This window comes from Manis javanica, chromosome 12 (assembly GCF_040802235.1).
Source record: "Manis javanica isolate MJ-LG chromosome 12, MJ_LKY, whole genome shotgun sequence".
NCBI classification, from domain to species: domain Eukaryota; kingdom Metazoa; phylum Chordata; class Mammalia; order Pholidota; family Manidae; genus Manis; species Manis javanica.
The window spans coordinates 76,226,959-76,242,462 of NC_133167.1; the positions used below are offsets into that span (position 1 = coordinate 76,226,959).

The following is a 15,504-nucleotide window of genomic DNA, read 5'->3' on the forward strand; positions in this document are numbered from 1 at the left end:
CTAATTTCACTTCCTCTCATCCTAACTAGTTACCACCCCAGAAAAATCTATCAGCTCATCAGTACCTATTTACTCTTCATCTTGTAGTTGCTTATTCTAAAAAAATGTGTATATGTTTGTATTTTCTCTTCCCCTTGGCATCCCCGAGATCTAACGTGGGTCTTTACACAGCAGGTACTCAACTGCTGTTTAAGTATGGAAGGAATAGAGCGAATATGAGTTATCACTTCTCTTAAGTGGTTTATAGTCTAATGTAATTAAGAACTAACACACATTGATAAGAAAATAGCCTAGTTTTCAGGTATTCCATAAGTAAATTTCCCAAATGATAGAGGTAGATATTTTATCATGCAATTTCAAGAAATAATCATCATAGTAATATTTTTATAGCAACTTTTAAACTGTGTGAAGCTTTCTTAAGTAGAATGTGGCCCAAAAGATTCAGGGTCATTACTATGAGCAAGAAGTGTATGTACTGGGGTTTGTTTAAATATTTAGAGCTACTTTCATTTTCCACATTATTTTGATCATTTTCCTTGTGGTGGTCATGAAAGGGGCTCAGCAGTAATGGGAAGGTGATTTAAAAATGAAGAACTGCCCATTGGGAAGAGAAAAAAGAAGAGAATAAATGGAAGAGTACAGTTTTTTTTTCCCAGCGCAATCTTTAAAAAGCTAAGAAGTCACAGGAGTTAAATCAAAGCATACCTGAGCCTGAGACTGATCACAGGACTTTTGATCTCATAGGATTGGTTTTAGATGAGTCATAAACTTGTATTCCTGATAGGTTCTTATATATTTAAATGAGAGATCACCTTTGATAGAATTAAGCTCATAAAATCTGTATTTTGAGAAGAGGACTTGGAAGTCATTTTTTGAATCTGCTTATTTATGTGCATGTCCATCTTCCCCTATCAGACAAGGTGACAGAGACTGGCTAACTGTCCCCCCATATATATTCTTCCTTTCCAATAAAAATGGCATTTTTAGGAAAGAACAGTCACCCAGATATTGTCTGTCTAATGTTTCTTTACAGCTCTACAAAGCCCTGTGACTAAGCTCTAGCTGTCAGAATGTGCGTAGAAATGGGGTGCATCCTTTAAAGGGCGGGGCCACCCCTTGCTTCCTCCACCCTGAAGCCTCTGTGCAGACTCGGTGGTGAGGGACCCAGGTTCATGCAGAGAAGTTCAGCTTCTCGGGGACGGCACAGCAATGAGAAAGGAGTCTGAACTGAAACACCCCGGGATCACTGGAGAGACATAAATGCATCTCATGCTCAAGACGTTGCTGTTTTGACTTTTTATTTCAGCAGTCAAATGTGTTTTCCAAGAAGATCTAAATATTGAGGGCCATTTCTAATGTCTCCCTCGTGTCTCTGTGGCCCAGTGCCTGAAAGCACAGCAGGTACTCAAACTGAGGCCCAGGGCTCGGAGCTCAGACAGCTCCCTCCTCTGTGAAGTGTCCAATAAGCTCAGCTGTCCTGTGTATTTGGCCAAATATGGAACCCACCATGCATTTCTGGAGCAATAAGCTGAATATTTTTGCCTCTTATTAGTTTCCTACTACCTTGTTTTATTTTGCATCTAGGAGTCTTATCTTTCTTCATCGCTGCGAAATTGTATTTTATAATTTTTCTTCAAAGTTCACAAACAGAATGAGCTGGATTATGCCTACAAGGTCAATGGAACACTTTCTACAAATCAAGAACATGCCTTTGCAAATCGTCACAAATCAGAGGTTTCTCCAGATTGTTTCTAGATTCTGGATTAATAGTTGTATTTAAAGAATTAAAAACTATCTATATATGGTTCTAGTAAAATATATCTAAATATTTAACATTTGGGTGGCCCCATATAAATATAACCATGTATTAAATTATTATACAATACATAGTATACTGCATAAATATAATGCACAAATGGCACATATTATTATATATGTGTATTTCTTAAACTCACAAGCAGTAGTGTATTCAAAATTCCCTGAATGGATAACTTCTGGGCTTACTTTGGAGAAACAGAAGCTCTTTATAAATACCCAGTAATAGTCCTGAATACCGGCTTGAAGATATTATCCTTGTCTTGGAAATAACACCATGTCTGAAACTTGGCCTCACGTAGAGCTCACAACACTCAGAGATGAAGTTCTGGCTTTCTCTCTGGCAGTTTGAGCTTTCTTTAGACTGTATTTTCCTAAAGATTGCTGTGTTCCACTTGAAACCAATCCTTGTTGCCCATGGCGGGGTTAGCCTGAAATAAAGAGTTGAAGGAGATGCCCAGTGCCAAGGACGAACATGTCACGTGGCCCTCGCCCTCTGGCCCCAGAGGGGTCAACAACAGGCCCTGCGGTCACACCTAGGAATGCCGGCCCCACCCTGTGTTAGTGGTGACCACGAATGGCTCACACCCTGCTGCCCACCTGCTTTTTTCTCTGGCCCTGAGACAGAGTGAATCGCAGGACAGTGGGCGTGATTAGTAGTTGCTTTGTTTTGTAACTCCCATGTCTCGAGTGTCTACCCATGATCTGTGCCTGATTGAGGCTCATCCAATAAAATGGTGAATGCATCTGTCCAGTTCATCCCTTCTTCCACTTCACATGGAGTCCTGATATTTTACCAACTGTGCGCCACAGCTCATCGAAGCAATGGATGTGGATTATTACAGGATAAATTAAGCGATTGTATTTCGCTGCGATGGGGTTCTGTTTTTGAACAAATGGCTTACTCTACCATTCCCCAACTATATAAATACCTAATTCAAATTTCTGCCTTGTTTTATTAATTCTGAGTTCCTAGAGGGTAGCTCTGCATGTTTATTTCGTGGAAATGCATTAGATGTTTACTCCATACCAAGATGCTCTGTGGATACGAGATGAATAAGGCAGGGTGAATACCCTTCAGGAGCTCCACTGCCCTGGGAGAGATGGACGATTCAGGACACAATTGAACTACGTCATTACACATGGGAGGCTGTGGAAGCCACAGTGGGCTTGGCAAGTTCAGGCTGGACATGATGCAAGGGAAGAAAACCTGGAGGACCTGACATATTAATCTTGGAAAAATCCAAGGACTTCCCAGCCAACAAGAGGGAGAGAAATAATATATGCCAAATCGAGGGGAGGCGAGAGATCATGGTGTGGCCTGGAAACTGCAGTAACTCCTCAACATTTCAGCACAGACACAAGGAGGGGTGCTTTTCTGAACTAAGGCGGAGGGATGGGGAGTCAGACAGTGACTGTCCACGTGCCCTGACTTCTCCTAAGGCAATATGAGGTGTCGGAAGATCAGTTTACTGCAGAAGCAGCAGACCGGATCTGTGTTTTAGAAGGGGCCCTCTGGTAGCAGAACGGAAGCTGGTTTGAGAGGAGGCGAGACCAGGAACAAGACTGGAAACAGAGACATCATAGGATGCCCTTGAGGCTGACTGCAGAGTCCCTCCCACAGGCATTTCTCCTGTGCTCACAAAACCTGTTTCTCAGAGAATGTAAGTGGGTAAGGAGCAAGGCTCCGGATCAGGGAGCTTGGGTACAAACCCCGGTAGCTATGGAAACTTGCTCAAACCCTGCAGCTTGTTTTCACTTCTGAAGAATGATGATAACACCATCTATCAAATATGGTTGTGGTGAGGATTCAATGGGAAATAGAATCAGAAGCTCAGAACAGCCTCTGAGTGCCCCGCTTCAGCTGCCGTCATCCTTCCATGGCTGTTCTTTGGCTTGTGAACTGACCCTATGTGGCCTCAAATAAGGTGGGTCCCAGAAGGAAAGGAAATTGTAAGTGGCCTGAACTGATTAGTGCGACTCGATCTTTTTCAGTAATGGTTTGAACAGGGACATATACAATTCTGGCCACTAAGGGGCTGAAAATGATTTCTGAGGACGGTTGCCTTCTGCAAATGGAAGAGCTGTTGGGACATTTCCTGTTGAGGTGTTGGACCTTCCACACGTACCTGGGGACTGTGAGGGTGAGGCTTGTGCAAGACATCAGAAAACTGGAAGAAACTTGTCTGTGATGAGATGCTGAATTCAATCAATCCTAGAACTGCCCAAATGTAAAACTTTTTGTAAATGAGATAATACATCTCTTTATTGTATAAACCATTTTGCACTGAGTTTTCTGTTACTTGTGGCCACAGCATCTTGACTGCTACAATTAATACAAGGTAAGAAGAGCCTGAATAAAGCACATAAAATAGGAGAAAGGAGGTGGTTTTGAGAATACTATGGCTATAGACTAGAAGGGACGCCATTTGGATGTTTGGGGGCAAAGATAAAGGGAAGCAGGATCCATCGCCCCCTCGGTGATAAATCCGATGGAGAAATGGAAATTGCAATATGAAGGGATGACAAGTCCACAGGACTTGGGAAGGGACAGAAGGGTGACATCTAGGTGACAAGTGTGTGATAGCAGGAGGAAGAGAAGCAGCAGGGTGCATGCACTTTGCTGATACCAAAAGGAAGATTTTCAAGAAAATCAGAACAGGCTCTTGGCACAGAAAACTGAGGCTGGAGAAGGACTAAGGCGGGCCTGTGAGCTCACGATGCCACGGTCCCAGATCTCCCTGCACAGAAGAGTCTCAGGACAGCCATAAAGGGAGAAGCTGTTCTGCAGCGGATTGAGGAGGCAGTGGGGCTCGAAAGCTGGAGACGGGGACGTCTGTGCAGAGGTTCAAAGAGAGATGGGACCATACCATCTCCATATTCAGCAGGGCACTTGGCATTTCATCTACACACAGCAGACATCTGCTGCCGGGTGGATGGGTGGATGGATGGATGCTGGACCTTAAATTCTCTTGTTGAATTGAGCATACTTCAGCATTCCAGGCTGAAACACCCACATTCTTGTAGGGCAAATCCACAGATTTGGTACCCTGGGTCATGTACAGGCACCTAATAAACTCAAATTCCCCCCCAGAGCTTGTTCTATTGAACATAAGGAAGAGGTTGCACCATGGAGGCTACCTCAGCAGAGGTCCTACCATTGTTGACCCACACACTGTTTACCTTTCCAAATAAATTTGCCAACATTTGTAAAGAGGAGATTTAATATAACAAGTCAGGGTTGCTGGGCCTGCCTGGACAATCAGATGCTGGCAGACCGGGCCCCATGCCCACCCACCAGGCTGTCCACTGAGGGGGGTGCTGGGCTGCTGATTCTGCTTCCACCGCCTCCGGCACATGCGTCATCTTGCACACCAAGCATCAAGCAGCACCTACCACCCATTCACTCACTGTGGATGCAAAGAAAGGACCTGCATCCACTCGTCTTTTTTTTTTTTTTGTAATTTTATAGAAGAATTCAAAGGAAAGTAACTATATATTTTACTTTAACATCTAACAAATTTCAAAACCAAAGCAAACTAGGTTGGTTGTGTGGCATAAAAGACAATATATTCTTTTGTTAAGAAAACTTACTTGAAACTTGGAAATAAGAGAAAGGATGGCTGATAACCTTTCAAGGTCCCATTGAAACACTGAGTGACAGGCCTACCCAACACTTAGTTCTCTGAATGATTACTTAATTACCTAGGGGATTATTGATTTCTTTAAGGGATTTATCTTTGTTTGCCTTTCTCTCTAGTACTGATTAGTGCCACAATACATGTTAACTTGCATATTTTTGTGCAGTAGAGATAAAAATAATTTCCTACTCCAAAGGTTTGGTTTTACTGCCCTATGAGACATTAGCCAGTTTTGTCTCTAGCAAATTTATTGTCACATATTTTCCTGACTATGTAAATTTGTGTTCCTCAAGTGGTCTTTGAATTGACTTTATCACCCCACTGGTCTCTCACATTAACAATTTATATGAATCTTCAACATGTTCCCTTTCTATAAGTGTATGCAAGTCATGTTTTTAACTTTATAGAAATTGGAATTTGAGATCTTTGAAAAAGAACTTTTCCTAAATATTTATTGCTCAAACAAAATGAGTCATGTGCAATAGACATTATATCTTGTAGAAATAATGTTTCCAAGTGTGTTAGCTGTTTGGCCTCTGTAGACACTTTTATCTGTAATCACTGTTAAAATGAACACACACACACACACACACATACACCCTTGTGGAGTTGGAAGTCTTTCCTTAAACTGTTCTCTCTGTTTACATCTCAGTGTGAATGATTAAAGTATGGATTTCCCTGGAAAACTTGCTACTCTTCCTGGGTGGAAAAATATCAAATGAAAAGGATGCTAGATGCTGCCCCCACCCCCACCCCCACAGCGCTGCCAAGAAGACACCCTTCTCCACACTCGCTGAACCGGGCATAGGACACAGTGAGCAGGTCATTGCTGCACTTCAGTGTCAGGAGGATGCCCGGAGCTGGGCTCTGCCCAGGAGGCAGAACAGAAAGAACACATTTCCGAAGCTTCTCCACAGTCAGGTACGACCACGTTAAAGAGATGCTGCACAGGGGTGATTGCTGACTCACCCCACTTGTCAACTACCGGGCAGTCCTAGTTTAGAGAATCCAGCAATTAACTCCGATTGCTAAGGAACCCTAAGCGACGGTTTGGGGACGCGCTGCCCCCGGGAACAGAACAGGCCAGGAACCAGGAAACTGGCTGCCGCATCCTCCCGCCGGGGACCCCAGGAAGCTTTCTGCAGCCGCGGTTCCAGTAAAGACACGAAGAGCCTGGCAGGTCACGCCCCTCTCCCGGGGCCTGCGTTCTCTCCTCTGCTCTTCTTGGTGCCCCCATCGGCCAGGTCCCCATGTCTCCTGGCCGGGGATGGGCAGGCAGGAAGCTGAGAGGGAGGGAGCCCGGGATGTTTCTGTCTGGCGTCCTCCCTCCCTGCTCAGAGCCGAGCCCGGCTGGGCCCGGCAGCTCTGTGTCCTCCTCAGCTGCAGGGACAGGGAGGGCGGCCTGCCTCTGCCGGTGCCTGAGCGCCTTCACTTTGTACCCTGGGATCTCTTACCAGCTGTCGCCTCCATACACAGTTCCTTTAGGGACGACTGAGTGGAAGTCTAGATTATGCAGGAATAAATGGGAAAGAAAAAGTCCGCCTGGTTTTCCAGCTCAGTAACCATGAACTAAAAAAAAAACATTATAAGCGTAGCTGTAAATACTTGGATGATTTAAAAATAATAACAACTGAAATACCGTGACCCTGGACACCAGTGCCCACCCCTCCACGGCTTCCCCATCCCTGCAGCCGCCCACAGCTCCGGGCCGCTGTCTAAGTGTGAGTATTCTGTCTGCATCACCAGTCTCTGTAAACAGCGGGAGATCACAGTGCCGGGGTACATGGAGGGAGTTAGAGACATTGTCCTCACACTGCGTTGACATTCTCTGCACCTTGGACTTATTTAGGTGAGGTGATGTGATGTGTGACGCAGCTCAACAAAGAGCCATTCGTTCTCCGGGTACTTTTATCCCCACTCGATTGAGAAAATGCCATTCGTCCATATCAAAAATAAAACTTAGTTTCAAATTTTGATGGAGATTCTTGGGTGGTTCGAAGCCCTTCCCCCAGCCTCTGCCCTCAGCCCACCACCAGGTCACCTGTGGGCCAGCCCTGGGCAGATGCTGCTGTGCTCCCTCCTCAGGGTCACTGGACAGCTGTAGGTCCCTTCTTCCCTCCAGGATACTTTAAGAGCCAGAGAAGTCATGAAAAATAAGCAGTGGACTAACAAACTATGTTTTGGGAGAAAATACTTATCATATTTACATACCGGCGTGAATTCTCCTAAAATAAAACTATCCAGAAGTTAGTCATCAACCCTGGGCTTTAGCTGTGGCTGAGAGGAACTAAAGGGCCGAAACCACACAGTACTTTACACTCCACTTCTTCCTTCTATCTAACTAACAGGCATCTACTCAAATCACATGAAAACCCCAGTCACAAGATTTCTCTCATCTGGAAAGGGGGCAGCTCCCAGAGAAAATCTCACATGATGGGGCACAGAAGCCTAGAATCAGAGCCAGCACTTCATGATTCTCAAGTTTCCAGGCCAAACCTACAGGCTGTGTAGGGTCCCCTGGGCCCGGCACCTGTGCAGGCAGGAGAGAGCAGACCTGGGCAGGGTGAGGTCTTAGATTTTCCCCATGCCTGGGAAACCAGTGGCCTGGAGGGATGGCCATATGGAGAGTGCACAGCATTCCCAGGCTGAGAAGGATCCTGAGAGGGGACAGAGTAGCAAAGCATGTTTTACTCAGAGCTGTGTTACTAATTAGGAAGCCGAACATTGTGAAAGTTGGCCTTGATATTTACACTACCCATTTTACTACAGCCTCCAGCATTCTCCAAGAACTGTTATCCAGTTGTATTGCTCTATTCTTCTGACAAGTCACCCATAACGCCAGCACCAGGCACTCAGCAGTCCCTCACAGAAGGCCTCCCTCCCGCCTGCCCAAGGCTGCCCCAAGGGCCACACTAGATTCAAATGGAGCAAACATAACCTGCCCTAGTACGTTCCGGAAATGGGAATTGCCACACACAAATGTGCACACAACACTCTGTAGAGTACATGGTGTGTACGTGTGTGTAATGTATAACCACATGTATTACGTATTACGTATTACATAACATGACATTGTATACAATCAAGCAGGAAGCACTGAAGAAAAAGAAACAGAAGTTGAAAACACTAAATAGGACAGATTATGCAGAGAGGAAGCAGCACGTACTACTACATAGAAGGATCTCCCAGATGAAATGTGCTTCAGCCCGTGCAGGCCACCGCACGAAGCACCATGGCAGGGGGGGAGGCAGGGCTTAAACAACAAATATACCAGTCTTTCATTTGGTACCATTACTAGTCTCATAAACATCACCGCAAGTCTTCTGGAACTATTAGGCTACATTGCTTCTCCAAGTAATTCATGGTTTGGCAGAGAAAAGACTACATCCATTGGGGGGTTCATGTCACTGCAAGTAATAGAGTGTTCAGCTTAACATTGGCTTCACTGTAAAAAGTGTTCAGGACTTGGTTAGTACTTCTGCAATGTCATCAAGAGCCCAGGCACCTTCAAACACTCTCAGTATCTTTTTTATCCTGAGGCTTGTGCGCCACTCGTCCCAAGATGGCTGCAGTTCGTCAAAATATCACAGCCTTACACAGCATTTAAAAGCAGAAAGCAGCAAGGTAGGAAGTAGGCAGAAAAGGACTTTCCTTTTAACAGGAAGAGGAACATCTCCACAAAAGTACACCAGTAGTTTCATAAGCCAGGACTGAGACATGACCCCTTTTTTCCCTGGCCCCCTAAACATGAGCATTTCTTTTGATTTCTTCAGGCAAGCTTAAGAGGTCTTCTGTGCATCCACTGTGCCTCTTGCATACCTTGATTTCAGAACTTAATGCTTTCATACCTTTAAGTGCCTTTCTTCTTCAGTAAGCCCCACCTTTCATCTTTTTGCCCCCATTTATGAGTGAATGGAATGAAAGGAGGAAGGAAAACGCTCTATCCCAAGTCCTAGTCTTTCTCTTCTCATTTTCTTTTCTGCTGGCGATGTCAACTGATTCCAGAAGTTTCTGCCCGTCCTCCAGGCCAAAGCCTTGCATTTTCAGCCCCTGCTAGAACTGGGACTCTCAAATTCAACACATGTAAAAAAGAACTTATCATCTTCCATCAGAATTAAATCTTCTGAAATGGAGATCGTGTTTTTGGAAATATGCCCGTTGCTGTCTCTATTACAATCCCCTGTGTGTGGTTTCTGACCACTCATTTGCCCCTGGGAGGGTCAGGATTGCTGTAAGAGGAATGCAAAGAGGAGGAAGATAATATTCAGCTTTTGATATCCAGTGTAGGCTTTCAAAAACAATCGTGTATTATGGAAAATTCTGTACATAAGTGAAAGTAGACAGAAGAGTACGATTCTTCATGTACTCATCTCCCAGTTTCAACAGTTATCAACCTATGATCAATCGTTTTCATCTGTACCCCACCTACTACCACCCCCTAAAGTCATTAAATATCCAAACCAGTAGTCAGATTTTCCTGATTGTTTTTGACCATCTTACAGTTCTTTTGAATCATGATCCAGTTAAGAGCCATACACTGCAATTGGCTCTTAGATCTCTTTTAAAAAACCGCTGGGTTTTCGCTCATCAGCTTTATTCCCCTTGTGATTTATTTGTTTACAGAAACCTGAAGTTTCTGTTTTTGCTGATCATACCCCGAAGGGGTGATTTAACATGCTCCTCTGTTCTCTGTATTTCCTGTAAGTTGCTGGTTAAAATCTAATGCTTGTTGGACTTTTTGGCAAAGAGGCACACTTTTTTGGTGATGTTAGAAGCTGTTGGTGATCACTGCCTGGAGCCATTAATTAGGTGCTGCAAAATTATGACATCCTATCATTCTTCATTTATTAGCTCGACTACTTCTACAAAGAGAAATTTCCCCTCATTGACTATTTGCTTATGATGAGGTACAATTTGATTAGGAAAGGCCAGACAAATGAATTCTAGTTTCTTTTAGTAGGAACTGGTATTTAAATGCCACACTCTGGATGCCAGGAGTGCCCACTCTTACTGGGATGATCACTGTTGGTCTTTCCAGAGGATAAAATTGAGAAATAGATTTTAAAAAGATAAAATACATAATTCAGATGTATACATCCAAATTAAATTCAGAATGGCTAGTTTTTTACCTAGAATTGTTTTACAATCACATATCTGTATCTCCTTTTTCCCATGCTCAAGTCCAGTTTCTTAGGGACACCACTGTAATTACTGGTTTGCTTCACCTTACAATACATGCATAACTATCTCAAAATAATAATACCAACACTATCATCAACAATAGGATGACTGAAAACAGATTTTTTTTCTTCTTTTTGGAACTTCCCTTTGTCCTTAGGATCTATTACTATGGACACATGATCAAATTATTGTGAATTAAAGTCCCTTAAAGTAGCTCACTTCAGTGCATTGTACCACCAACTTAATATAAAATTAGACCCATTTGTCCATTGATTCAATTTTTACGGATTTCTTTCTTCCTTTTTAAATTTAATTTGTTTATAAGTATATAAACTATTTACCTGATTTCAAAATCAAATCTATCAAAGTAGTCAGGGAAGATTAGCTTCTATGTCTATTCTCTCAACCTCGTTCTTCTGTTCCCTATCAGTAACCTTTCCTTCCTTCCTATGGTTTGTCATTCCATTTAAAAACATATAAATTTATGTGTATTTATAGAAAAATATACATATACATAGAAAAATATATATGTATTAAAATTCAAGCTACACTAAGATTTGTACATTGTATGTCCCTCAATAAAATTATTAAAAATTAAGAGATGAAAAATGTGTGTGTATATATTCACATAAATCACCTTTATCACACAGATGGTATGTTAACATTTCTCCACTTGCATTTTCCACTTATCAGTATAATCCAGAAATAACTATGTAGTAGTAGTAGGATATAGAAATATTTCTTCTTCCTTTTAAAAAGTTGAATACCTCTCCATTTTGTAAATGTAATTAATTCAACCAGACCTATACTGATGGGCAGTTCAATCTTGTTAGGCTCTTAGTGCTGCAGTAATAGCATTGTGTGTATGTGCATCTTTTCCTATTTTTGCCATGTTATCTCTGGGTAGATACCTAAAAGTGGGAAATCTGAGTCAGTGAATAAATGCATATGCAATTTGCATGTGCCAGATCACCAAACTCCCTGCCACAGGAATTCTACCATTTTGCATTCCCACCAACAATGAATTTCCCCACAGAATATGTTGTTGAACGTTTTGGCATTTGTCAATGTGCTACGAGAGAAAGGCCACCTCAGTGAGTTGTAGTTTGCACTTTTCTTGCGAAAGACAAGGTTGGGGCTCTTCAAATGTTTCAAGGACCATTTGGGTTTCATTTTCTGTGCCTTGCCTGCTCATTTCTCTAGTCCATGTTTCTGTAGATTTGTGGCTTTTTCCTTCTTTGGTTAGGAAGCTATTTATGTATAGGGAGAATAACCCTTTGTCTATAATTTTTCCCCCAGTTTGTTATACTTTGCTTATGGTGTTTTTGCCATGCACACTTTTTAATGTAATCAGGTTTATTCATCTTTCCTCTCACTACTTCTGCATTTTAAGCCTTAGGAAAATTTCCTTGTTGCATAAGTTGCAGAGGAATTCACCCCTGTTTTCTAGGAATATTCTACTAGGCTCTCCATGGAGTGTTTCTTTCACTACCCCCGCCTTTATCAAATCAACTCATAATCTGGGTCCTCGAGACCTTCACAGGGCCCTGTAAACCTCTTCTTAACAGCTGCAGACCATATTACCTTCTGAGATCTTCTGATTTCAGCCTCCACCAGATCTGAGCAGCAGGAGTGACCTCACTTACAGGTTTTCCTACCTGGAGGAGCAAGAACAGTCACTAGGGACCCAGAGAAGGATGGAGCATCTGTAGGGAGCACCAGAGCCCTCATCCCCGTGGTGAACAACTCCTCACAGGGGCCCTGTCGGTCCACATAACAGCTGACACTTTCCATGCCCAGCTCCCCAGCACCTGCTGGAGTGCTGCATGTTTTCCAACTAGCAGGGAAATACAGCAACTCACCCTGATTAGGCCAAACTGCCCTTAGGGCTGCAGTCAGGCAATTCAAAAGTACATCATTCCCTGGTGCTCACGGGCATTTTATATCCTCTGCCAGAGAGATGGGTGAGTCGTCAGGGAAGCCACTTTACTCATTTCTGACCCAGACGGAACAATGCCCTCTACTCCTAAACCCCAAAGATGGAAAGGCCATGTACACAGAGGCTCCAGCTCGGCCTGGGTATAGGTGCGGAGCGTGGAGTGCTCGACAGTGGGGTGGGGTCTGCTCCACTCAGTGAGGAACCCCGGTTGTTGCATCTTTATTTGCCTAACAAAGTGGGCAGGCCTTCAATATGGGAGGGTTGGAGCCTCAGGCGGCAGCCTCAGCAACAACCCTGTCCTTGGTCCCACCCCGTCATTGTCCCCGGCTCCTCCTACCCTGCTGTCTCCTCTGCTGTCTCCAGGGCTGAAGGCACCACCCCTTCCTTCACCACCCCACGGGCTCTCTATCTCCTGTTTCTGTGCTGTCCCCTCCTGTGCCACCACTGTGTCTCTCAGCAGTGTGACCTGTTTTCTTTCCCTTCTCACACCACCCCACAACTCATCTTCCTGGACACTTGCCACTGGAGGGTATTTCTCTCATTAGTAACCCTTTCTAATGCTGCAAGAAACAACCACCCCACTTTTCCTGCCACCTCATGGCCACTCAGTTCCGAGTCCCTGATTTTACATGGGGCTGACTCCACTGCCTCCAGCACCCCCATTTTTCCCAGATTCTGCGGAGAGGCCCACTCCTCCAGGAGGCACTTTGCCACAGACACCATCCCCACTGTGGCATCTCCAGGTGAAGCCTCACCATCCACAGGGGAATCCCTGGGGAATCCCTGCCACCCCTAGAGGGGTCCCCAGAAGCATACCCACCACCTCTAGGGGACTAAGTATCTCCACACCATCTGTAGGAGCAGTCCACACCAACAGGGAACCATGAGGACCGATTTCAGGTTCACCAGATCCTGCCAACTATGACGGATATAGCATTGGAGGGAGAGATGTTCCCAGGCCAGGGCAAGTCACCCTATGAGAGTGCAAAACCGAAATCAGTCAAGGGGAAGGGCAGGTAGGAGAAAGACTTTTATCTCTTACAGTCGCTAGCCAGGCTCAGCACCATCAGACTCCTCCAGCCACGGCTGATGCTGTCCTTCCCCTACCCACCTCTTCTAGCAGGAACTTTGCCAGATGCCAGACCAGTTACACACCAGGAATGGAGGGGAGGAGAGAATGGCCATTTCCTCTCCACCCCTTGTCCTGGAGGTTGCAAGGCCCTGCATTGGTTACAACCATTGATCTGTAAATGGACTTAAAAGGACTGCTGGATTCCTTAAGGGAAGAGACAACCACACCGAGAAGCGGATATCCAACCAAGAGATTTATTTAGCGGCAGTGAGGTGGCTGCCCACGAGAGAGAGAGAGGGCAGCAGCGTGGGCTGGGGAGCTTTGGCTTATACCCTGTTAAGGCACTGGCACCAGCTAATTGGCTACAGAGTCATTAGGGTTAGCTGGTGGGACTTGATTGGTCTGCATCACAGGTGTTCTGTTGTCATGAGTGGGAAGCTGAACTTATTTATGGGAAACTGAAACTCAACGGTCGCCATTTTAAATCAGAGTGTGGGGATTGGGTACCAATTTTACTAACAGGACTAAGGCTAGGTGGGAGGTTCTGGAAATTCTGCATTGACCCCTTAGCTCTGTGCCCTCTGGAGTTTACACACAGGGTAGAGGAATGTAACAATAGATTTATACTAACTAGATGAAGCACTTGTGATGTGCCAGGCCTTCCAAGCCTTCTTCCCAGGGTAACTCCTTCAATGCTCTCTGTGACCTCATGTAAACAAGATCCTATGATGATGGCCAAGGGACGGGTGGAGAAACTGAGGTCCATGCTAACAAGGTCTGTGACTCACCCACAGTCAAATGCCTATTAAGTGGTTAAAGCTGGATGCTGAACATGAGCTAGTAGCTCCGTCCCTATTCTGCAATCTTAACCATAACATTTGTTCCCTAAATAAGCCAAACCATGAACAAAACGGATGAACGTATCCATTTTCTCAGTGTATCCAAACCTCACTCCCTTATGTCTGAAACAATACATGCGTAGAAGCCGTAACACATACGGGCTCCCAAGTTCACTGCCCTGGGCTGCATCAGGACCCTTTTGGATGGAGAGCATGAAAAGTGGGGAAGTGACTGACTGGTTGTCGTGAAATGTGGCTGAGACAGCACATCCCCTTGGCTGTGCTATTCATGCCACACAGTGGTCACAGGGTATGTGCTTTCTAGGAGGAGGGATTACTGGGTTCACCACACAGGCTGCCCACCACATATGCCAACAGGAGGCACTGGGGTATGGTCCTCAGATAACAGAGACCTCTGGAAGCTGGATGCCTTGGAAATAGATGAGAACACCTTCATCTCCTCTCATTGCCACCCCTTCAAGGTACACACCTGAAAACGGCCTAGAGGGGAGGTGACTTGCCCAAGTTCACATGGCCTGAATCGGGCCTGACTGGCGTGATGTTCCACACTCCATGCCAAGCTTGGTTGGCATTCGTCCATCTCTGAGTCTGTGCGTCAGACACGTGTGACACCAGCCCCCAGGAGTTGGAGGTGTCATCCGTATATCCCTGAGGATGTCCCTAGGGAAGAATGTCTGGCATGACCCTGCCTGTGCAGGTTGGGATGTTGGGCAGCTCCTGGGAGGCACTGTGGCTTCAGCAGGACAGGGAACTGGTGAGAAAAAGAGGTCTCAGCTAAGCTCGTCTCTCAGCTAAGCTCGTCTCCTAAGAGCTGGGACCCTGGGACCCAAAGAGCGAGGGGAGGGCTCTGGTGGAGATTTGTGTAGTCATGCATGGCAAGGGGGCCAGGTGGATGGGCAGTCAGCAGCCCAGAGGGGCATGTGGATGAGTCTGAATGCAGGGAGGGGCCCACAAAATGAAACCTTCAGGAAGTGATATCACTGATGACACGCCCAG

General features: G+C 45.0%; 1 protein-coding gene across 7 annotated transcripts in view; it reads right to left on the minus strand.

Moving 5' to 3' along the window:
• Nucleotides 1-15,504, minus strand: part of LOC118967931 (uncharacterized) — a 76,117-nt gene that overhangs the window by 37,288 nt on the left and 23,325 nt on the right. The gene's annotated exons all lie outside the window — the stretch shown is intronic.